The sequence below is a fragment of the Sinocyclocheilus rhinocerous genome, unplaced genomic scaffold, assembly GCF_001515625.1.
Source record: "Sinocyclocheilus rhinocerous isolate Xijiao unplaced genomic scaffold, SAMN03320098_v1.1 scaffold1149, whole genome shotgun sequence".
Classification (NCBI taxonomy): Eukaryota; Metazoa; Chordata; class Actinopteri; order Cypriniformes; family Cyprinidae; genus Sinocyclocheilus; species Sinocyclocheilus rhinocerous.
In genome coordinates, this window is record NW_015664180.1 from 90926 (window position 1) to 113598 (window position 22673).

Below are 22673 nucleotides of genomic sequence, written 5' to 3' on the forward strand. Positions count from 1 at the left end.
CCAATGTATGTATATAATGAAGAAAAAGAAAGAAAGAAAGAAAGAAAGAAATTTGTTTAGAGCATTTTTAATATAAATAATCATCAGTTAAGCTGCAATACCAAACAGGACCACAGGGAGATGCCAAAAGACCACTAAACCTGCTGCCTTAACCTTACTGTACATGCTACTATACGGATCCATTCAGAATAACTAAACTACTGACCAGCGCATAATCTAAAACACCTTCAGCCAGCATTCATTATAAAACACTCATGCTTTAAAGCCAAATACACACTGAAAATAATAATTTACTGCCATCTGAACGCGAGTCACTATTCTCTCCGCCATCTCTGATGAAATCGTCTGTGCATTCTCTGCATTGGCGCTGTTTTGAACTTATTCCCAGAGCCGATCCTCCCTATACACAAAATACGCAAGCTGCGTAGGGCCCCCAAAACACCAGGGGGCCCCCTTGCTCTCAAAGATTATTTATTTTAGTTTTGTTTTTGAATTTGGCCAGCGGTTATAAAAACATTAATGATCATTTCTTTTAATGTGGTGCGCTGTCGCCCTTTCAATGTAAAAATCAGTTAAATCATGTAATGTGAATGTTGTACAGTCTTGCTCAAGACTAAAAACGAGTTGAAAGCGTACCGAGCCGCGGAAGAGACAGTGTTTCTCAAGCGCTTTCCGCGAGCACGATTCGAGACGGATTGGAACAGACAAATGCGTTTCATTGATTCATTCATAACCACTCATACCTCATTCCACCGCCCAGATCACCCAGACACTGATGCTTTGACTCGAAAAAAATGCACGAAAAAGCCAGTACGCTAAAGACTAAAATATTGAAGTGCCAGTACTGCGTAACCCACTTCAAGCACTGTTTATACCATGATGAACTTGTGCATTCAGATCATAGTGTGCAGGGCTGAAAAAAATCTCTCTGTGTTTAATGTTGTTTTTCATGGTATTTGATATGTATTGCAATATTTATTCAAAAGAACTATAATTTTAGCCAGATATCCAACTGTAGCAAATTAGATATGTAATATTTATTATTTATGTAAAAATGTACTGTAATAAATAGAGTAAAAATATTGTAATAAATAAATAAATATGTAATAATATATAAATAATCATATTAATAAAAACAACAATAATCAATACTATATTATACATAAATCAACACATAGTTATGTTATCTATGATGCCATTTATACTCCTGAACTTTAATTCAGAGATGATTAAATTAATATTTCATATAAGTCATGAAATGGAGAGATCACAAAAATGTATCTAATAAAAAGTTTAGGAAACCTAATGGTCAGCATAATAATTGTGAAAATATTGTGTATAATTATTCAATATATTGCCTAGTTTGTATACAGTGTGACATCATCTCAAGGTGTGAAAAAATCATGTACAAACAGTACAAAGGCAAATACAGAAAAAAAACTGGGGTTTATAAAAGCAACACGCCGACTAAATCTGAATTCTGACTCGTATTATGTCTAAGGATGCTTGTGCTGTAATCCATCCCTGGATTTTACATGTAATATTCATCAGGCTGAGTTTGCTCACTTGCCACAGAAAAACCTTGAGGTATTTTCAGGCCTGCCAAAAAGTGTGTCTGCGTGTGTGATGTAAGACTCGCAGGCAGTGTGTTAGGATGAGCTGGGTCTCAAAGCAGTTCTGGATGTAGTCTGTCGTAATCTCCTCCCATCTGCTAAAGGAGCTGCTCTCCCCGCACAGTGCTCGGCTCTGGCCCGCCCCATCTGGGCTTTTCGGACACTCCAACGCACTACCCTGACCTGTGTGAACTTGTGTTGGCATCACTGTGTCTGTTATATTGTTATACAAAGAACTTTTCTCAATTTTGTGAGTGTGTCTAGGTCAGGTTTTAACTACATTGTGGGGATCAAATGCAACCACAAGGATCGTAAAATTTACACAGGACCAAAGCCAATTCTACCCATAAGAGAAATGGTTTAATAAACATTATAAATATACCTTAATGAAAATAAAAATGCAGAAAGGTTTATGTGAGGGTTATGTATATGGTTAGGGCATAGAAAATATTAGATGTTACCCAAAAGTGACATTACCTCCCTCTGGGGACACCCTAGCTTGGAAAAACACTGATAAATAATAGAGCTGTAAATCATTTAAAATTGTATTCAAATTAATACAATTATAATTATAATTAACAATAATTCATTAATCAATTATGAAATTACAATTAATAAAATGTATTGTTTTTCATTTTTACAATGTACTATTTCAAAATAAATGTACTGTCTTAATTATATGATTAGGTCTGTCCAATAGATTAATCGTGAATAATCGCATCCAAAATAAAAGTGTGTGTTTACATAATATACTGTATATGTGTGTACTGTGTATATCTAAATACACACATACGAAATATATATTTATATTATATATAATACAAATCATATACACAGACACACAAATATCAAGTAAACACAAACTTTTATTTTGGATGCGATTAATCACGATTATTCGAGTTGACAGCTTTAGAATAATTATATAAATATAACTGAATATAACTGTTATTGTAGTAGTAATAATAGATTATATCAATAATAATATATATATTATCATTTTGGAGTAATAATGCAACCAAATCTTTCCATCATGGTTCAGTTATGAATCAATTTACTGAATCAGACATTTTAAATTGATCCACAGGAATTAATAGAATCTACCTGAAATTAATTACATGATAAATTTATAACTAATACAAATAAAATAATGATAAATAATAATAAAATTATAATTAACAAATAAAATGTATTGATTTTAATGTTTGCAATTTATCACTTGTAAATGTATTAATTAGATAAATAATAATATAAATACTTAATAAATCATATATATGCAATTATCTGCCAATATTTGCCGTAAAAAGACCCCCAAATTAATTATTTCATTCTGGCAGATAAAACATTGACCAGACGTTACAAAAAGTGGTTTTAGATGTTAATATATTGTTTATTTCAACAGAGCAAGATTTTTGTCACATTATTTTCTTCTAAATTAAGAGCCAAAAATTTACACAATTTGAAAATGCATAGCCCTATTATTATATTTTTAATAAAAAAGCAAATGTTTCTGTCAGTATCTATCAATAGCTTTATGTAAAAACTAAATTGAATGTCCACATAGAAGCCAAGTAAACATACATGTGAAGTGGATCCACAAATCTATCTTGTCCTTCATGTGTAAGAAGGTGAGACTGACAGTTTTTTGTGGCATGTTCGCACATGTAAGATGAAATATGTCTTCATGTGTCCTGAATATGACGGAGGTATTGTGTGTGTGTGGCACTGGAGAACATGATAGCTTTAATGAGATGGCTGCATATGAAGGACTGTCATTAGTGCTGAGAGAGGCAGCAGCCTGGTGATTGCAGTGATTTGGCTTCGCTCTTTTTGACCTGTCCGACCAATCAGAACACCTCAAGAGCTCGCTTCAAAGTCCATGCAATCAGCCACCACATTGGCCCACTTAGTATACATGTAAGAACAATGTTCTCCAGTAATCATATGCAACAGATGCAGTAAAATGTGGCTGAAATAACACTAAATCAATGTAATAAAAATAAGTCAGCATTTCAGCATTATTATTATTATTTATTATTATTTCTCACCCTCAACTCTTTCCTAACCTGTAGACTTGTCTTTATTTCGAAGATCACAAAAGGAGATGTTTAGTTGTATGTTTATGCTGCACTTTTCCACACAATAAAAGTCAATGGGGTCTGATACTGTCAAACACCAAAACTAAGGGGGAAAATAACTCAAAGAGTAGAGCATGGTGCTATAGCAATACTAAGGCCATGGGCTTGATTCCCATTTCCTTGAACTTGATCAAATGTATAACTTGAATACAAAGTAAAGGACTGTTCATACCAAAGATGATAACTATAACAATAATGACTATTAAGTGTTAATAATTGTTCTAATTCTATTAAAATAGGGATATCCACATCACAACAATAACAAAACAGAGGAATGATTTCATTGGAATTACTTTCCAGAATCCTCTTTTTTTTCCTCCAACTGATGAAAAATAAAACATTGCCAATCAGAATCCACCTGATTTTAAAATGTGTGACTTCAAATTTGGCATAACGCAATCATTAATGACACATTCGTCAACCAATCATTTACGCCAAACTTGTCACGACTATTTATGGAGAAGTGCAGCTTAAAAATTCTTCTAAATATTTCCTTTTGCGTTCCACAGGGGAAAATGGGTTTGAGCACACGATGGTGAGTAATCATGACAGAATCATCTGTTTTTTCCCCCGCCCCCACAGGGATGTGTGAACTATGGAAGCCCATTTCTGCCACTGAATAAAAAAAAAGGTCATTGTGATCTTACAATTCGGACTTTTTTTTCAGAATTGCATGATATAAACTCGCATTTGCAAGCAAAAAGGTCAGTATTGCGTGATTTTCTCGCAAATGCAAGAAAAAACTCAGAGTTGCGAGATTTAAAAAGTCAATTCTGACTTTTTTTCTCTGAATTGAGAGTTTGTATCTCGCAATTCTGACTTTATAACAGGCCATTGCAAGTTATTAAGTCAGAATTGTGAGATATAAAACTTGCAATTCTAAGAATATATCAGTCTTCCCCCCCCCCACCCCTCAGAATTGAACTTTATAACTCACAATTGTGAGTTTACATCACGCAATACTGACTGTATAACTTGCAACTGAGTTTATATCATGCAATTCTGAAAAAAAAGTCAATTGCGAGAAAAGTCTGAATTGTGAGAGAAAAACTCGCAATTAAATTTTTTTTTTAATTATTATTATTCAGTTGTGGAAATGGGCTTCCACAGTAAACTGTTGTTTTAAACAACCTGGAAGCAACACCAGTGATTCTATGTAGGGTTAATGGTAGGTGTGATACGAGTCTTAGAAAGAGAAAACACAAATAGCAACATCTAAGCTATTCAATCTGACTTGTATTTTCCAAACTCTTTAGTCTGAGATAGAGGAAAACAAGTTTCATCAACCTATCTTCAGTCTTCCCGCTTGATAGAAGCAGATAAACCATTATGAGAATGGCAGGCTGAAACCCTGTCACCTTTGTCCATGCCTTTCGCTAAGGAAAAAGCAAGAAGAGTTTGTTTCTCAAGGTGATTGTAGCAGTGATAAGGGAGCAGTTCTTATTAGGGGTGACAGCAAAGGGGCTGTGGCGGCTGTACTGACTGGATAACCTTGTGCCTGCTCGCCCTTCTGCGCCAGGCTCCTCTGCCTTGCCTCGGCGGGGACACAATCTGCTGGCTGGAATTACCTCGCAGCTGGAGGAAAACTAAACATGATTTCTGACCTTTACTTCTTGTGTTCAACAGTAACCTTTGGTGGTCCGCTTGCACAGACGGGCTGAAATGAATTCCCGACCGCTGCGCATGCGATTACGTACATGTTGAGGCTGAGAATGACGAGAAAATCAGCGGTTGAAAGATGTACCTTCAGTTGCCATCCTCTGTCTGGGAACCTGCTAGCTTGAAATGTTAATTGAAGTCAAATTGCTTCGACAGAGTTTGGAAACCTTAAGATACAAGGTACCTAGTCTCAGCCTCAGACGTCACGCTCACGTGTGTGTCGCGTTCTTTAACTTTCCACCTGGAAACAAAGAAGCCGTGATGCCAAACCCACTCACGAAAGAAGAAAGCCGTCGTGTTTACAACTGTGATGACGAGCACTTATCAGGATCAACTAAACACTGGATTTTCAAAAGTATGTGAAATATTTAAAGTTTGTGGCATAGAATTTTTTTAATACGTCCGAGAGTTTTACACACCGGTCTGTTATTGTGGCGACATTTCCACGCCCCGAAACGTGACGCTGAATGAAACGAACTGAGATTGGTTGTTTGACATGTCGGTCAAACGACCTCATGGGTGGGCCTTGGCCAATGAAAGCCCATGGATTCCAGACTTTCAGCCGTCAGTCTGAAGGTCTGGCTACGCGAGACTACAAGGTACCTTATTTATGCCCACCCCCATCCCCACCCCCCCACACACACAAATGTAGCTGCTAAAGCTAACGCAAACTTAACACTTGGTTTGAAATGATATATTCACAGAGCAGATGCCATGATATGTCTCGAGCTACTTTATTTCTGCTACGCCAAATGTAGCTGGTAATGCTACTGCAAATGTTGATACTCTGTTAGAAATGATATTTCAAGCAAAGCTTTATTCTTAGTCCAGGTGTATAGATGACTCACAGAAAACTCAAAGCTAGGTGGATGGGTTTTTGAATATTCAACTTAGCCTATGCTTATGTGTGAAGAGGATTAGCATATATTTTTCAGACATTTGGACCAGCCAAGTGTAATTGAAAGGAGTAATCTGGACCCCTTTTTCACCCTTTCTGAGGAAAAGCTACAATTACTTCTGCCGTACTCGTACTTTTCTGCTTATTACAAGCTTATTCCACCAATAGCTTCTTTTAGCATGCAAGCTAGAATGTGCATGTTGAAAGAGGGTTCCTTCCGATGAACTCATTATTCCGCAGCACTCACCCCACTCACTGACACACTCCACATCTACCCCTGACTGTCACATCTGAGCAAAGTCATGCAATCGTGCCCACAATCCTTTAGACTGGAGATAATGCAGGCATGGTGAAGTGCGGCTAAATCTTAACCACAAGTGGAACCTAGCAGTTAGTCAAGGCGCTGAGGGGAAAATTGACCTGTTCCATTTTAGTTGAGAGGTTGAGCATGTGCATGTTTTTCAATATGTGTTGAAGCACAAGATTGTGGCAGAATTTTCATTTGACTCAAATTTTAACTTAATTCCAAATGTAAGGATGGGTTCCATTTGTCCATGAAACATGCACAGAAAATTCAGTAAGTAAATGTTCTTTTAGTTATTAATTCAAATAAGCTACATTATCTAATTTTACACTTGAATTTCAACACCAAAAGGGGAATACGAGGATCACCAAAGCATTTCAAACAACTGCTTCCATGGACTAAGTTTTGGAAAATCCATATACTGTACTGGCTGGCCTATGTGGAGTAATTCTATGTTATTTCTAGGCTAGGAGGGAAAATTAAGACATGAAACCTGTCATTGAGATGATTCCACTAAAAAAAGACTAGATGGTTGGTGTTGGGGGTATCTGCTCAAGGGGGTGGGACTTTGGGGGGGCAGAAGATCAAAGTGACTAAAGCTGATTTATCCTGTGTTAGAGCTCAAATGCCTCTGAGAGGCATTGAACAGCCCTTCAAAAAGCAATAGCAGCCACCTTTATATCCAGCCTGTGCCTGTCATCAGGCTTGCCTGTGAAGCAAAATCAATCTGTTTCATATCGGAGATACCAGGGGAGAGGGAGAGAGTGTGTGTATGTGAGTGTACAATCTGTCCCCAAAGCTCTTTTTAATGACACATGCTGCATAACAGAGCAAGGATAGAAAAGGGTTCAATAAGGCAAACATGCTGTTATCTGGAGATGAGGACTAATATAAAAAGGCTCAGATGGTACAGAGGGAGTTGTCATTCAAACATACTTTAATTTCTTTCATTTCAAATTCCCTTCCTTTTCTGCTCAGCGTGAACACACTTGCTTGGGCAGAAGTCCTCGCTAGCAAAACAGCCTTGGTACAAGAACCACCCAAACAGCAAGCCAAAGAATATTAGCACACAGTCAAAATCATGTGGTTGGCAATGTTTACAAGCACTTACGGCGTCCTCATAAATTCAGAAATGCACCTTTTATCAGGCAGCACACTGTTCATTTAATGATAACCCACATTATTAATTTAACTAGGCAGCATGTCAATCAGGTGACCCGTCCAGGAGATTCCTTCTAATCAATGACCGCATGCAGATTGAAATTATTTTAAAAAAGCATCTAGAAGAACAATTTAATCACATTAGCACCATAGACTTAATAACCACTGACTGAAATCCCTTGTGGAGGAGGTTCCTTGAGGTTTAGATGGTCTCTTCCTTTGTTTTTCTTTGTACAGGTGTGGTGACCTTTCAACCACTTAATGAGATTACGAGCATAATTAGAACTGGAGCCACTGAGGGTCCCAACAGTCAACCCACTTGAACTCGAGAGAATAACTAGTGTCCATCTGGGTGCCACCTCGGAATTAGAGAAAGTAACGTAATTAAGTCCTAACGCATGGATCCTCAGCTACACTAGGGACTAGAGGACGTGCCCACGAAGAAAAGGCAGCATTAGCTCATATAGCTTGCAAGCACTGCCTAAAGCAATAGCAAGTCTGTCAAAGCAGGACACTCTAGGATTGGCAAAGAAATCCCCGGCAACTATTAAAGTCACAACGGTGTTGGATTGCTCCTGGGGTGCTACTCTGAGCTGTTCATTTAGGATGATGTGCAACTATTGGGCCTGACCTAAGCACATTCTCCATCTCCAACATGGTCACCGAGAGGAAGGCAATAAGGGACCTAAGGAAACCCAATGGGTGCCTAGGGACAGCTAAGGCTGGCCACTCACAGGGAAGTCCAAAGACAGCAAAGTGTCAGAGTCAATGCGAACACACACCTCTACAATGGCAAAATCAATGGGGTTTTATGAGGCATCAATCTCCTCTACAAAGGCCTGCTTATCTACTGCTGGGATGGACCACTTGATGTGGGACTTTGACATTCACCATTTTCCAAAAATTGCCAGGGAAGGTTTTTTTTAGATTTTGTTGACCCATGCCTGATGGTTTCTCTCATTCCCTTAAAGATTCTTATGTCTGCAAGGTGGTCAAATTGGGGGCATTTTTAAAAAAATTAATTGATTTTTATAATTCCTTTGGAATGACAAAAGAAGTTGTCCATTTAGATCAGGGAGGGGCAACTCTACTCTTGGAGGGCCACTGCAAATTTTAGTTCCAAATCTAATCAAACACACTGAATTTTCAAATACTGAAGACTTTGTTCAGGTGTGTTTGATTAGGGATGAAACTAAAGTCTGCGGGACAGTAGTTTCACTGCTGCCAATGCCCGGTTAGGACCATCAAATGAAAAAACAGAGCTAGAAAAATACCCATTTTGTTCTCTTTTACACCTTTTTCATTAAATCCTCCACCACAGGACGTTTGCGTGGGTGATTCCAATAGACAGATCTATTTACAGTAAACAGCAGATTTCATGCTAGAGACCCAGAATTAAGGGTCTTGGCAAGCGTCCTGCAATATAATTGATTGTTAGACAAGTTGTGCATCCTCAGCCAACCTCGCTCTACCTTCCCCCCAACATCTATCCCTATGGCATTTACACCTTTTGTTTACAATATGCCCCTTGATTTGACCAGACATCAAGTTGGGGGTCTGGGGCTCAGGGCTCCCGTTTCAATATCTAAGCTAATTACTTTTCAATTTACAGTGTGTCGTTAATGGGTTTGGCAGGGGGGGCAAGGTTAGACAGGCAGCAGAAGCCACTTCCCTTCCGTTCACTAGCACCATGGCCTCCATAATTAAAATGAATAATCTGGGCATCCATCAGATAGACGGAGAGTCAAAGAAAGAGAATTGTGAAGATAGGAAGGAAGGCCCTGCTGAAAATTTCCATGCAGGGTTATAGTCGTTTAGCAGGTGGGTCTGTTTTTGACCAACATGATCCTTCAAGAACTAATTGACGGAAATCTAAATGTCTAGTGGGTTCATCAGTATACCAGGATCTCATATTGGGTACCAGCATCCAAAACACAACAAACATAGGTGGCCAGTTTTGCTGATCTTTTCAGCAGGGAGAAAGGCGAGCAAGTTCATGTATGTTCATACAAAAGATACATCAGGGAAAAAAAAGAACAAGACAACTACCTCCACGGCTCTCACTGTCAGCTGGCTTCACCTGGATGGGGCGAGTCATCTGGAAGAAGAAAAACAGTACAGACAAGACAAAGGGTTAGTTCAGGCACAGGCAAGCGCTGTCACCACAATAAGCCAACAGCCTCAAACTATTGAGCCTATGTCCGTCACAAAAAATCCTGTCTAAGTTTGGATCAAATGCAAAGATCCACATGTCGGTTTGCAGGGCGCATACCAAATACAAGAGTGGTGATTTGTACCATCATGCCTTCACGTTACTCGCACCCTGTTTCTATTTTTGAAGTGCTGCATAGCTACTCCAGGCACAGCTCTTATTTTCTCCATCTGAAATAGAAGTATTTGCAAATATCCTGTGTTTGCATTGACTACCATTTTATTTAAGCATTCAATCAGCACCAGGGCATATGGGGACAAGGCCAAGTTTCTGATTTATTATATTCAGGTAAGTCAGTTCACTCAGAAACCATATTGCTAACACTCCAGGCAACTGTAGGTACAGCGCGCATCTACTTATACAGGTAAAGACTGAAATCCCAAAAACTTTTCACCACAATTACACTTCAGTGACACATTCCAAATCAGGAATCGAATACAACAATAGTGGTATCTTAAACTTAGCTTCTAAAGTCCATCTCCATCTCTGAAAAATCTCTGGTCTCATTAGCAACCTTTTTTTTGTGTTTGCTTTGCAGTGCTCGATTGGTTACGGTCTCTAGCGATGGTGGCAAGGAGGAAGTGAAATGCAACAACAATTAAAGTGGAGGCAGCCGAGAGAGAGAGAGAGAGAGATCAATGAAGCCCTATTGATCCCTGCCCCTTAGGCTGTGGAGAGTGTCTGGCAAGGAGGGATTCTGTGGGTAGAAGGCTCACGGTAATCTACTAAAGCCTGATAAGAATGGCATTTGTTGGATTAGATGCCTCTGTCATCACAGTTTTTGTGCTCCGTATTTCGCTCAACAATTTTTTTCCATTATCCCTGTAAAGGTTGAAGGAGTGTCTGGCAAGGAGGGATTCTGTGGGTAGAAGGCTCACGGTAATCTACTAAAGCCTGATAAGAATGGCATTTGTTGGATTAGATGCCTCTGTCATCACAGTTTTTGTGCTCCGTATTTCGCTCAACAATTTTTTTCCATTATCCCTGTAAAGGTTGAAGTTTGATTGGTTCTTATTCTACAAACTTGAGCAAAACAGAAAGAAAATATATATTGTTTGTTTGTTTTTCCTTCATTTGCCCATCTTTCAAGGATTCAAACGGATTTTGCTGCAGGATCAAAGGATGTTCAAAGGGTTTTTTTTATTCTCCCATTTATTCCTACCTGGGGATGTAATGTAGAAAGGAATACTATAAGTGTGGACTATTGGAGCAGTAAAACAACTTTATAAAGTGACTTCTTAATATTTGATGTCCTTTCTTTCAGGGTTTATTTTGTGATAATGCACATTTGATTCATTAGCATACATGCTGATTAATATAGAGTTTTAAAGTTATGGTTACACTTTCTTTAATTGTTGAAAAACAGGACAGATCCTGTCCTAAAGGCCTAATTTACACTATAAAATCCATTCCCCAGCATCGTAATCCAATGGGAGCTTTCTATCAATCCAAAACAAACTGCTAATAGCAACAAAGCAGGCCCAGTTTGCATGAAAAAGGGCCAAGAGCTGTACGGAGATTTGCGACAAGATTACCCAAATTTGCAAAGTGCCCTTTGCAGGCTCCCCAGCCATCTGTAACCTGAAATTAAGCCTTTTTGAATGCTGCAGCAACTTTCGTTTCATGTCGACGCCAACTCAAGTGCCAGGGAAACGTTTCAGAGACGACAGGATCAACATTTTTTCTTTCTCCTCAACATATTTTCTTTTACTGTCCAATTGTGTGTAGGGGGGGGGAGCAAACTGAAAAAGGTCAGTTTTAAAGACAGGCCAGTCCCATAAAAGCATGACTTGTTCAAGGAGAAACACCATAATGGGATTTTAAAACGCCTTAATAACATGCTGATATATGAGGAAGACGGCCAAGCCAGATTCATTAAGTGTTAAACGTATCCATTTTCACCTTGAGGAACTGAATAACCTTCCTCTGAGAAATTATTCCATAAACTTATCCATCGTAATTAATAACTAGCAGGGTCTAAGTCTTTGTGCAAAGGGGAAAAGGCAAAAGATATCATTCTTTTGAAGGTCAGAGTTAAGTAGCTTTGTCATACACTTCAGTTAAAGGAAAAGTAAAAAAAAAAAATAAAAATGGTCTATTTGAAATACATTATGACAACTCAGACGTTTTCAAGCATAAAGACAAAAACAATCCAACAGGCATAATTGTGAGACATAACTAGAGGTCGACCTATAGTGGATTTTACCGAAACCGATAGCTAGGTTGGACCACACTGGCCGATACCGATTAATCAACCGATAGTTTTAAAATCATAACCATTCCAAAAAATCACCTGACAAACACAAACAGTGACCCACAGTAGACAAAACAGACGCTTTTATAAACATCGCAATATGCATGCAACACTGTGGATGCAATGCCTGGTAATAAAGGAGATTCTGTTTTGCGAGGGAATGCATTCAGAACTACCTCATACCTGTAAACGCCATCAGTGAGATGTATTCCTAACACATTGGACTTTGGTGTAAGGTTTATGGATTCACCTCTCTACCTAGTCACTGTCCTGGTCATAAAATGCTGGTGTAATGGTACATTTGTTTTCCTAAGAGCAATGTGTTTCTCCCTTGTACATTTAGTATCGACGGAACTCAGTTTATTGGATTTTTCTCACCTCTAATGGAATGGCGTACACTTCAGGTACACACATTTACTCACTCACTCACTCACTCACTCACTCACTCACTCACACAAATTCACATATTTTGATTCCCATTGACTTCCATAGTGACTTCCATGGTGTGTGTGAATATATACTAAAACGACTAAAACTAAACCTGAATTAAAAAGAAGTTAAAGCTAAATGGAAATATTTATAAAAACTACAAACTAATATAAATGACAAAAGAGTATAAAACTTAAAGGGTTAGTTCACCCAAAAATGAAAATTAGGCTGTTTTTTACTCACCCCCGAGGCATCCTAGGTGTATATGACTTTCTTCTTTCAGATGAATCCAGTCGGAGTTATATTAAAAATTGTCCTGGCTATTCCAAGCTCTATCATTGCAGTCAGCGGGTGTTGCAGTGCTTCAGTCCAAAAGAAGTTAAATAAAAAGCACCCATCCATAAAAAAAAGTGTCTCACATGGCTCCGGGGGGGTGAACAAAGGCCTCCTGTAGCAAATCGATGCATTTTTGTAAGAAAAATAACCATATTTAAAACGTAATAATCAATTTAATCTAGCTTGCGCTCACTGTTGTACACTGGAAGCAGTTCCGGGCGGATGACGTAGGACGTCGGCATTGTGCATGCGCTGCTCAGAAGTGACGAACGCGGAAGTGCAGGGGAGAGATCAAAACAAAACAACGGTCACTAATTAGAAGTACAAAATGAGGATTTGTAAAGAAGAATGTCGGAGAATTTCGATATAAGCCAAGAGGAGACTGGTTTTCTTTTGCTAAAGTAAGGAAACTTTGCTTCCTTTGCTCCTGTAAACAAACGTTGGTTTTCACGAGACTCATGCATGCGCAAAGCCGACCTCATACGTCATCAGCCTGGAACTGCTTCCGTGTACAACTATTGGAGCAAGCTACATTAAAGTGATTATTACGTTTTGAATATGGTTATTTTTCTTACAAAAACGCATCAATTTGCTACTGGAGGCCCCCCGGAGCTGTGTGAGACACTTTTTTTATGGATGGGCGCTTTTTATTTCACTTATTTCGGACTGAAGCACTGCAACACCCGCTGACTGCAATAATAGAGCTTGGAATAGCCAGGACAATTTTTAATATAACTCAGACTGGATTCGTCTGAAAGAAGAAAGCCATATACACCTAGGATGGCTTAAGGGTGAGTCATTTATGGGCTAATTTTCATTTTTGGGTGAACTAACCCTTTAATATTTAACATGAAAATGGAAAATATTAAAATAAATAATACTATATAAATAATATTTTTTAAAAACTGATATTAACATATAACTACTTGAGACAACATTTATTTCTGTCCGAGTATAAATAATAAGTAAATAAATAAGATTACTTATTAAATCAAAAGCATTTAAACTACATTTTGGATGTGGTTGCATCACTGCTGCAAACAATTTAAAAAGTGGTGAGGACATAATTGACAAAGGCCATCCTAACCATAAATGACCTCTCTGTTTACATTTACATTTACATGCGCCAGAAACAAAACAACCGTCAGCTGACAAACTTGTGCTGTCGTCAGGGAAAGCATTAATTTAGCTTGAGTCCTGAGAGAGTTCACTACGCCTCTCCGCTGCTTTTGTGCCTTTATTGCCCAAGCGTTCTTTACTCATAAGATAAAACGAATGAGTTCGCCTTATGCTGTGTTCCTTGCAGAAAACAACTACACGTGTTCTAATTGTGATAGATTCAAAGAGGTTTCCACACTCGGAATGGCGAATGCACTGAGGTCCAGGACAAAAACAGAGGGATGGAGGGGGCTGTAAAGGATGGAAGGCAAAGGAGAACTGCCTGCAACTGCCAGATAAGATTGCTTCTCAGTTGAGTGGCATTTCCAGAGCCGTGACTCCACCCTATTGCTCCCCCACATATGCTGATAGACTCATGCTGGCGGAAACGCACACTTATAAGTGTCCCACCCGCAGCAAAAGCACCGGTGTCCCTGTGTTTGCCAATCTGTTGTTTAAACTCAGCAGAACAATTCAAATCCCCACATCCCAACAGGACTCTGTCAGTTGCATCTCGTTTGGGATGATGCACATGATCCTCCAGTCCCCAGCAATCCCGACCGGCGAGTATTGGAACGCATTCTTCTGGATTTCTGACGTTGCTGCGGGAGCAACTGTCTCTTTGTCCTTGTCATCTGTTTCTTTAAGCACACAATACTCGATAATCATGTTGTTTGTTGTGCTGCTGTCTTTCAAAAGGGGGAGCTATCAAACAGGGTAAACAAAATACAGTGGGGGATATGAAACAGCCATTCTCCTGAGAGACAGTCTGTTCTCCTGTAGTGATGTTTGATTAGGCACCGCTGTGCTGGGGTAGATAGAAATTCAGTACAAGCTGCTCCGAGCAAATCGGGGCTGTGCCTTGTTGCCTCCGTCTATGATGATTGTAAAATAATTCCCGTATTTGTTTTACGCCGTTCTGTCATAAATTGCATGCGGGACAAACAGTCAACATGGACGAAATGCATGGTTTGCTTTGGTTTTTACAAACTGTGAATGAGAAAAAGACACTGTTTTCCATAGCAGCCAAACTAGAATGTTTATTGCACACTATTTTTTTTCCAGGTCAGTGGCATCGTAGAGTCACGGCTTGCAGAATCCTGTTAAAAACAGACTTTGAGCTTTGCTCGCCTGCTGGGTTGTATGTTCAAAAGGTGTTTCGCACCACATCGTTTTTTTCCCGTTCACATGCATTATTAAAATGGTTCACAACTTGTAACAGTTCAATGCTGTGCTTTAAAAGAATTGTATAAATCGGAGAGTATATGAAGCACATAAATAGTACCGTATTGGCCCGAATATAAGACAACCCTGATTATAAGACGACCCCCCCTTTTTCCAGATGTACCTTTTGGAAAAAGGCTTTTTAAAAACCAAATCTTGTTTTTTCTCAGTAAAACACATTTTGTCTTCAATTATTTTCATATTGCATATTTTTCCTATTTTAATTTTTGTTTTGAAAGTATGGTAAAAACTGGTAAAATGTACCAACAATCACATTAAAAAAAATATACACTTTTTCAGTAAAACACATTTTGTCTTCAATTATTTTCATATTGCATATTTTTCCTATTTTAATTTTTGTTTTGAAAGTATGGTAAAAACTGGTCAAATGTACCAACAATCACATTTAAAAAATATACACTTTTTGATATACCATAAAAAAAATAAAAAATAAAAAATAAACAGGTAGCCCATCTGAATTAGGACATTTAGGCTATCCATCTAATAGTAGCCTACCAACATCTTATTAACAGTAGAAGTTAAATTTTACTGTAGTCTTCAAATCTGGGTACTGTCTTACGTTTTAAAATCACAAAGGCAGTTTGGTCCCATCAGGCTAAGGTGACAGTCACGACTCATGCAGCTGTCAGGTTTTCTTTTTCTTTTGTTTTTACTCGCGATCTTTACAACACGCATTACATTACGTATTTCATGGCACACTCGTTTTATGCGTATTTGGGTCCAACAATACACCGTGTTGTGGGTGTATTATTGACATGTCAAATTCTAGACCCTGAATATAAGACGACCGCGTTTTTTCAGATGTATTTCCAAGAAAAAAACATTGTCTTATATTCGGGACAATACGGTATATTTTAAGTTTTAATGTTTCATGGTATATAGCATATACCTGAAATATATTGACATTCAAAAGTTTTTGGTCAGTAAGATTTTTTAATACTTTTTTTTAGCAAGGCCACATTAAATTGAATATCAAATTTCTATTTCAAATAAATGCTGTTCTTAGAACTTTTGTTTCATCAAAGAATCCTTTGAGAAAATGTATCACGGAAATATGAAGCAGCACAACTGTTTTCAAAATTAATAATAGTTAGAAAAGTTTCTTGAGCAGCAAATCAGCATATTAGAATGATTTCTGAAGGATCATGTGACACTGAAGAATGGAGAATAATTTACATTTTAAAATAAATTTAAATATTTTAATTTGTAATAATATTTGACAATATTACTGTTTTTTTTTTTTTTTCAAATAAAAAAAATCAAATAAATGCAGCCTTGGCGAGCACACACGACTTCTTTCCAAAACATAGAAAACTTTACCAAAATGTACAAACAGTTAACAAAAATTTGCTGCAAAAATACATATTTTTGTTGAATAAAAAATTTAACTTTGCAAAAAAAATGAAACTAAAAGCTGTAAATGCTCCCTAAAAAACTCAATAATAGACAATGCAAATGTTTTAAATTTTTAAACAACTATTATAAACAACAAACAAATAAATAAATAAAAACTAGCGATAATTTTTAAAACTATAGCAACCCTGCTGTGAACAAGCTTGAATGATTAAGAGTCGGGGATCCTGTGTGTGTGTGTGTGTGTGTGTGTGTGTGAGGGAGAGTGTGCCGGCGGTTTGGCTGGAGTTTAACAGTGAGATAACAGCCTATTCCCTGATCATTATTTAGCATTAGCAGGCCATCAAAGCCCCTTCTCCTCTGTTATTCCTAATAGGGAAATAAACACCTTTTGATTGGAGCATCCCAGCTGCGATAATTAATATTTCCAATTATTGATTTGAAAGTGCACTGTGTGGTGACAGCCTTGGGCCTCGGCTCAACTAATAAATCTACCGTACAGGAAGGTGAGAGCGGAAGAGAGAGGGATGGCGAGAGGGAAAGTTATTCTTCCATCTCCAGCAGTTAGTCTGCTTCCAACACAAAGCTACGAAGTAAGAGTTTTAATATAGCATACAAATAATATGGGCTACATTTATGAAGCTTGACAGACCCAGTACTCATTCGATTTAGTTTTATGGACAAGAGCGGTTAATATATACCTCAAAAAGTGTTTCTTTAGTCCTCCACAAAAGTAAAAAGGAGTTTCAAACAACACGAGGGTAAATAAATGACAAAATTTGAATTTTTGCGTAAACTACTCCTTTAAAATGTAAGTCATTTGTTTGCCAGAGTCTCTCAGAGGAAGAAAATGAGACAGAAAATGGATGAGGGAGAACGAGGTAAAGAAGTATCTGCCAGCATATGTGCGGGCGAGGTATTTTGCTCCCAGCACCTCTGTGGAAGCCCTGATAAGAGTATCGACTGCACCGACTTGTCAATCGCAAGCGTCTGAAGTCGAAAACTCCAATAGCTTCTCTCCGATTCGCACAATACTGGAGGTCGTATGTAGCTGCCTGCGACCATTGACACCGCACTTTCTGAGCAATCTGGAATGTCTGCAGTGCTCTGAAAATGTCTAATGCTGCGGTCCAGCTAACGTCGAGTTATCTTACGTCACATCAAGCGTGAGCTTTCAGTCTGACGTCCCTCAAAAGGTCAGTGGTCTAGATTTAATCTTTTCCCCCTTAATGTTCCTCGGCCTCCTAAGTTTGCACCACAAGACGTAGCTGCTGACCTTTCACAGCGCTACAACCAGGATCCCACCGAAGACCATCAGAAAAACAGTGTCTGTATGAGCGTGTACAACGGTTCGAGTGAACCCAGTTTTAACACAGGTTTACCTGGAAGTGGATGAAAGGTCCGAGCTGAAAAACTCAACAAGAACAAATAAAAAAGAACGATAAAAGTCTCTAATCCTACAAACGCTCGCAAGCCAGTCACCGGAGTGTCAAAGCGAGATAAAGAGGAAGGTAGTGCACAAGAGAGATTCCCTGACTTCACAGCTGCCGTGGTCTTTTATCAGGGGAAGGGCATCTTTCCCAGACATCTCTGGTAAAGGCGTTTGCAGCTCAAAGAAAGCCATCGCTTTCTGGAAAGAGACGTGAGATTTGTTGAAGGAAAAAAATCTCTGTCAACAAATTCCTAAGAAGCACCATGGTGTTTGTTTTGATCTCTTTTTATTCTCAATTTCGTTTCCAGCCCCGTCTCGTAGAACCTATTTGAAGAGCAACTGGTGGCGTTTCATGTCAAAATGTTGGCAATCATGTTTAGTGACTCTTATGTCTTCAAAGTTTCATGATGACAGCTTTGAAAGTAAAAGATGTCAAAAGAAGCATTTCCAAGCTGAAAAAACTCACCCACTGATGATTAGGCCACGCCTTCTCATGAATAATGAATGTATCTAAATACTATTGTACTCATCTACACACATCTAAGGAAGCCATGAGAGTGCATTATTATTGTTTTTGTTTTGTCATGAATGTTCTTGTGATCTCAGTCTAACAAAGGCTGTGTTGTCCAAATCTCATTCTAATTTTTCAAGATCTCAACAAACCAAAAGTTGTTCAAGTGATCTCAACATAAACAGTTTTCTTGACTTACTTTTCTTGTGATCCCGAAAAAAAAAAAAAGTTTTCTTAAAATTTAGACATAACAAAAGATTGTTTATTGAGTTCTTGACTTAATTTTCTTGTGATCTTTCAATAACAATTTGTTGTTTTCTCCAGTTTTTACTTTGTTCTTGTGATACCGCCACAACCAATGTTGTTTTCTCAAGGCTTTGATCATAATTTCATAGTAACAAGATTGTTTTCTCAAGATTTTGAATTTTTTTCTTGACATGTCAAAATCGAGAAAGTCAAGATCTAGAGGAAATTGTTTTCTCGAGATCTCTTGACCTAAATTACTCATGAAACCTTGACCTTGAGTATTTCATGACGCTTTAATACTTTTGCTTTGCTTATCTGGGTAAAACCAGCACTACATTTCTGCTTAGAAACACATCAGGCCGGATTAAATAAAGTATGATGTATATACGCAACTATGTGAAAACACTGGTAACCTTAGCATTTTGACTGCCGGATCTCTTTAGGATGTGCTAATACAGCATTCAGGGGGCTTCACGGTATTGTGCTCTGTGCTTGCTTTGCCCTGCCGTGGCAGAACGAGGGGGAAGCTCCCCTTGCTGTCACTGCCGCTACAGGATTGTGACAGATTACAGGGCACTCCTCTGACCAATGGGTGGCCAGCACCGCTTCCCGGTCAGTGACCCATAATTCCCGGCATACCTATGCCGAGTTGACGTTTCTTTAATGGGTTACAGACCTCCGGCGAGCCAACGCCTTCTCAGCGCTATGATAGCCTATTAGCAATTCACCACAGCTTGCAGTTTTTTGTCTTTTTTTAAAGACACCCTGCACCCTTCCATGCCACATCTAACCTCTTTCAACCTCGTGGTCCTGAGGGGATGACAACGGCAGAACTGAAAGGAAAGAGGCAGAGGAGAGAGGGAGGCAGCGATGCAAGTCGACCAAGTGTCAGTTGTGGACAGAAGAAAAGCCGGGAGGAACGACAATGAGATGGGAGGATAGACAGATGGAAAGGGAAAGAAAGAAAGACCTGAAGTCAGAAGTGGCATTTGCTCAAAGCCATTCACCTATCTGCCATGAGAGATGATGCAATAATGGTAATGTGCCCCACTGCAGCGGTTCCCAACCAGTGGGTTGCAACTCAAAAATGGGTTGCTGGTCTGTTCTGACAGGGTTTAGACAGCATGGAAAAAAACTGTGCTAAATGCAAATAGCAAATTGCAGCTAACCAAATAATCTTGCTAAATAAATGGAGGACTTTTCTTGTTGACCTAAAAAGCTGTGTGTCCAATTTAACCAGTCTTATTTTTCAACCCATTGTCCATTTCTTACAACATTTCAGCGTATTTATCTCACACGTGATCTAAATCGCAGTTGCCTTGACGATCGATAGTGAAACAATAGATCTTTGTGTGTTCAGTGTTTTACAGCCGAGGCAATGTGGCTCGGTGTCTGTAATTGTGAGTGTGTTTGTACGGACTAGAACTCAATGAGGATCCAGCATGCTTAGTCCATCTGTATGCGGTTGCAGTCCAATTCAACTCCAATAACAACTCCACTCTGGCATAGAGTATACGATTTAAATAAGGTCCTCATTATCTGCTTCTATTATCAATCCAATCAGACAGAATCAGACAATAAAAAAATGCAATTTATGGCTTGTATTAACTTGATCACTGATGTATTGTACAGTACATCCAGAGATAATTAAATAGTGCAAAAAAAAAAAAATTCAAATACATTTGTTGTATAAATAAAACGAAATATCTATCTATTCATCTATCAAACCTGTTTCTCTTTATTTGAAAATAACTTATGTATGTGTGTGTGTGTGTGTGTGTGTATACACACAATTTTTTCTAGCTAGGTGAAGTTATGTTCAAAGGTTTTTTTTGAAAAACTTCAGAGAAAAACATTAATTGCATTTTCTTTCATCTTTGTCAGTTTTTCTGTTTAGTTACAAAAAAAATGTTTTATTAGAACCAAAAATTAAATAAAAACCACCTCCTTTTTTTAGCTTTCACTGTTTTGTTGAATAATGAAGAGTTACTAAACGGAATGAATTTTTGCGCCTACCTTTTTGTTACTGTATATTTGTTCAAAAATACATAAAAGAACATTGTTATTGCAAAAAATAGGCTTTTAAATGAATACATTAAAAACAGTATTAAACTAATAATTCACTCAAAAAGAACATTTCTGTTATAATTTACTCACTCTCATGTTGTTCTGTAATCCCATATGATTTTCTTCATCAGTGAAACACAAAAAGTAGATGGATGAAGAATAAGTTGATAGTGATTGTTTGAATCTCCAAAAGCATAGAATTAGTGACTTTACAACTATCTACACAAGTGTTCTCCTTAGTAATCTGTTACAACCCCTCAACACATGCTAAGAAGTTCATCACTTACAGCACAACATCACACAAGCTAAATTCCTTCTTATGCCATAATAGATTTAAATCCTTCATGAAACAACCTAGTGAGAGCTGCTTTGTTATAGTTTCCAGAAAACCATTCCCTGCATCCTCCTATACATGGAGTATTCAAACAGGCTAAATAAAACACACGCGGCAGTTTAGACCTTGAACTAGCGTGACCTCGGTGCTGACAGGCAAATGAACTCCAGCATTTTCCATATCCCGCCCTGAAGGACTCCAACTACGTGAAAACACGGTGCAGTTATGCAGAAAACATGATAAGTGTCTGTCCATCTCAGAGTACATCTATACTGATTTTAATAGTGGGAACGTGAGCTTACATGTGTTTGTCACGGTGTTCATAGCACTGACTGCTGCACCTCACGCGGAACCATAGAAAAATGTCGCTTCCAGTAGTAAAATGTAATTAAGCAGTTATTTCATAATATTTACGTTTTAAAAAATTTTGGCCAATGTAGAAAATTGACTTTTGCCAATGTAGATGTCTTCATACAAAAGTAATGTGAATATAAACGAAAGACATCCATGCTATCCATGTAATAACAACCTAAAGAAATAATTATAAAATGTAACAATAACACATTTGCATAGCAACTGTTACTTGTATTGTGTTTTATAGCTGCCATTAACATTCTTTCATGCAGGTTCATTTTGTTGACTGACGCTAAATGGATAATCCCCAGTCCGAGGACATGAACAGCACTGAGTTGAACATCACGTGTTGTCATCTCGGAATTACGGTAATTACGACATCGCGTGAGCGCAGCATAAATTGAACCGTGAATGAACACCGGGAAATGGAAGCGCTGTGCAAGCGGATTAATTAACTCGGTAAAACATATATATATGAGATTAATTACATATATACACAAGATAAACGTAATATTACAACTTACATCTGCACAAAATGATACAAAAACAGTGAACTTGAGGCTCTTATCGCTAGTCAGAATGCGTAAGCATGTCGTGAATATATATGCTAGTTAGGTAACAATACGCTAAAACACAGACGACTAACGCATATTGTATGATAACAGTGAACAGTGTTATTTCAGAAAAACAGGTTTTGAACGAACTAAAATGTATATTAAATATTTTAATTGACTAATTTAGATGCTGATTTAGTCAAATTAAAAAAATTAAAACAAATTTTTAAAATTAAAAAATTTAACAAAAATATTTATCATCAAAAAGACAAACTATGACATTGTCAGTCTACTTTTTTATAGAATATATTTACACCCTTTCTGCACTGATTTTATGGGAAAATATGCATAATATAAAGGGGTCATATGATGCTATTTTAAAGATCATTATTTTGTGTATTTGGTGTAACAGAATATG

The 22673-nt window shown here is 38.0% G+C and overlaps 1 pseudogene; it reads right to left on the reverse strand.

Annotated features, from left to right (window-relative positions):
• The window catches only part of LOC107729693 (CUGBP Elav-like family member 5), a 233862-nt pseudogene that overhangs the window by 90180 nt on the left and 121009 nt on the right, over positions 1-22673 (reverse strand).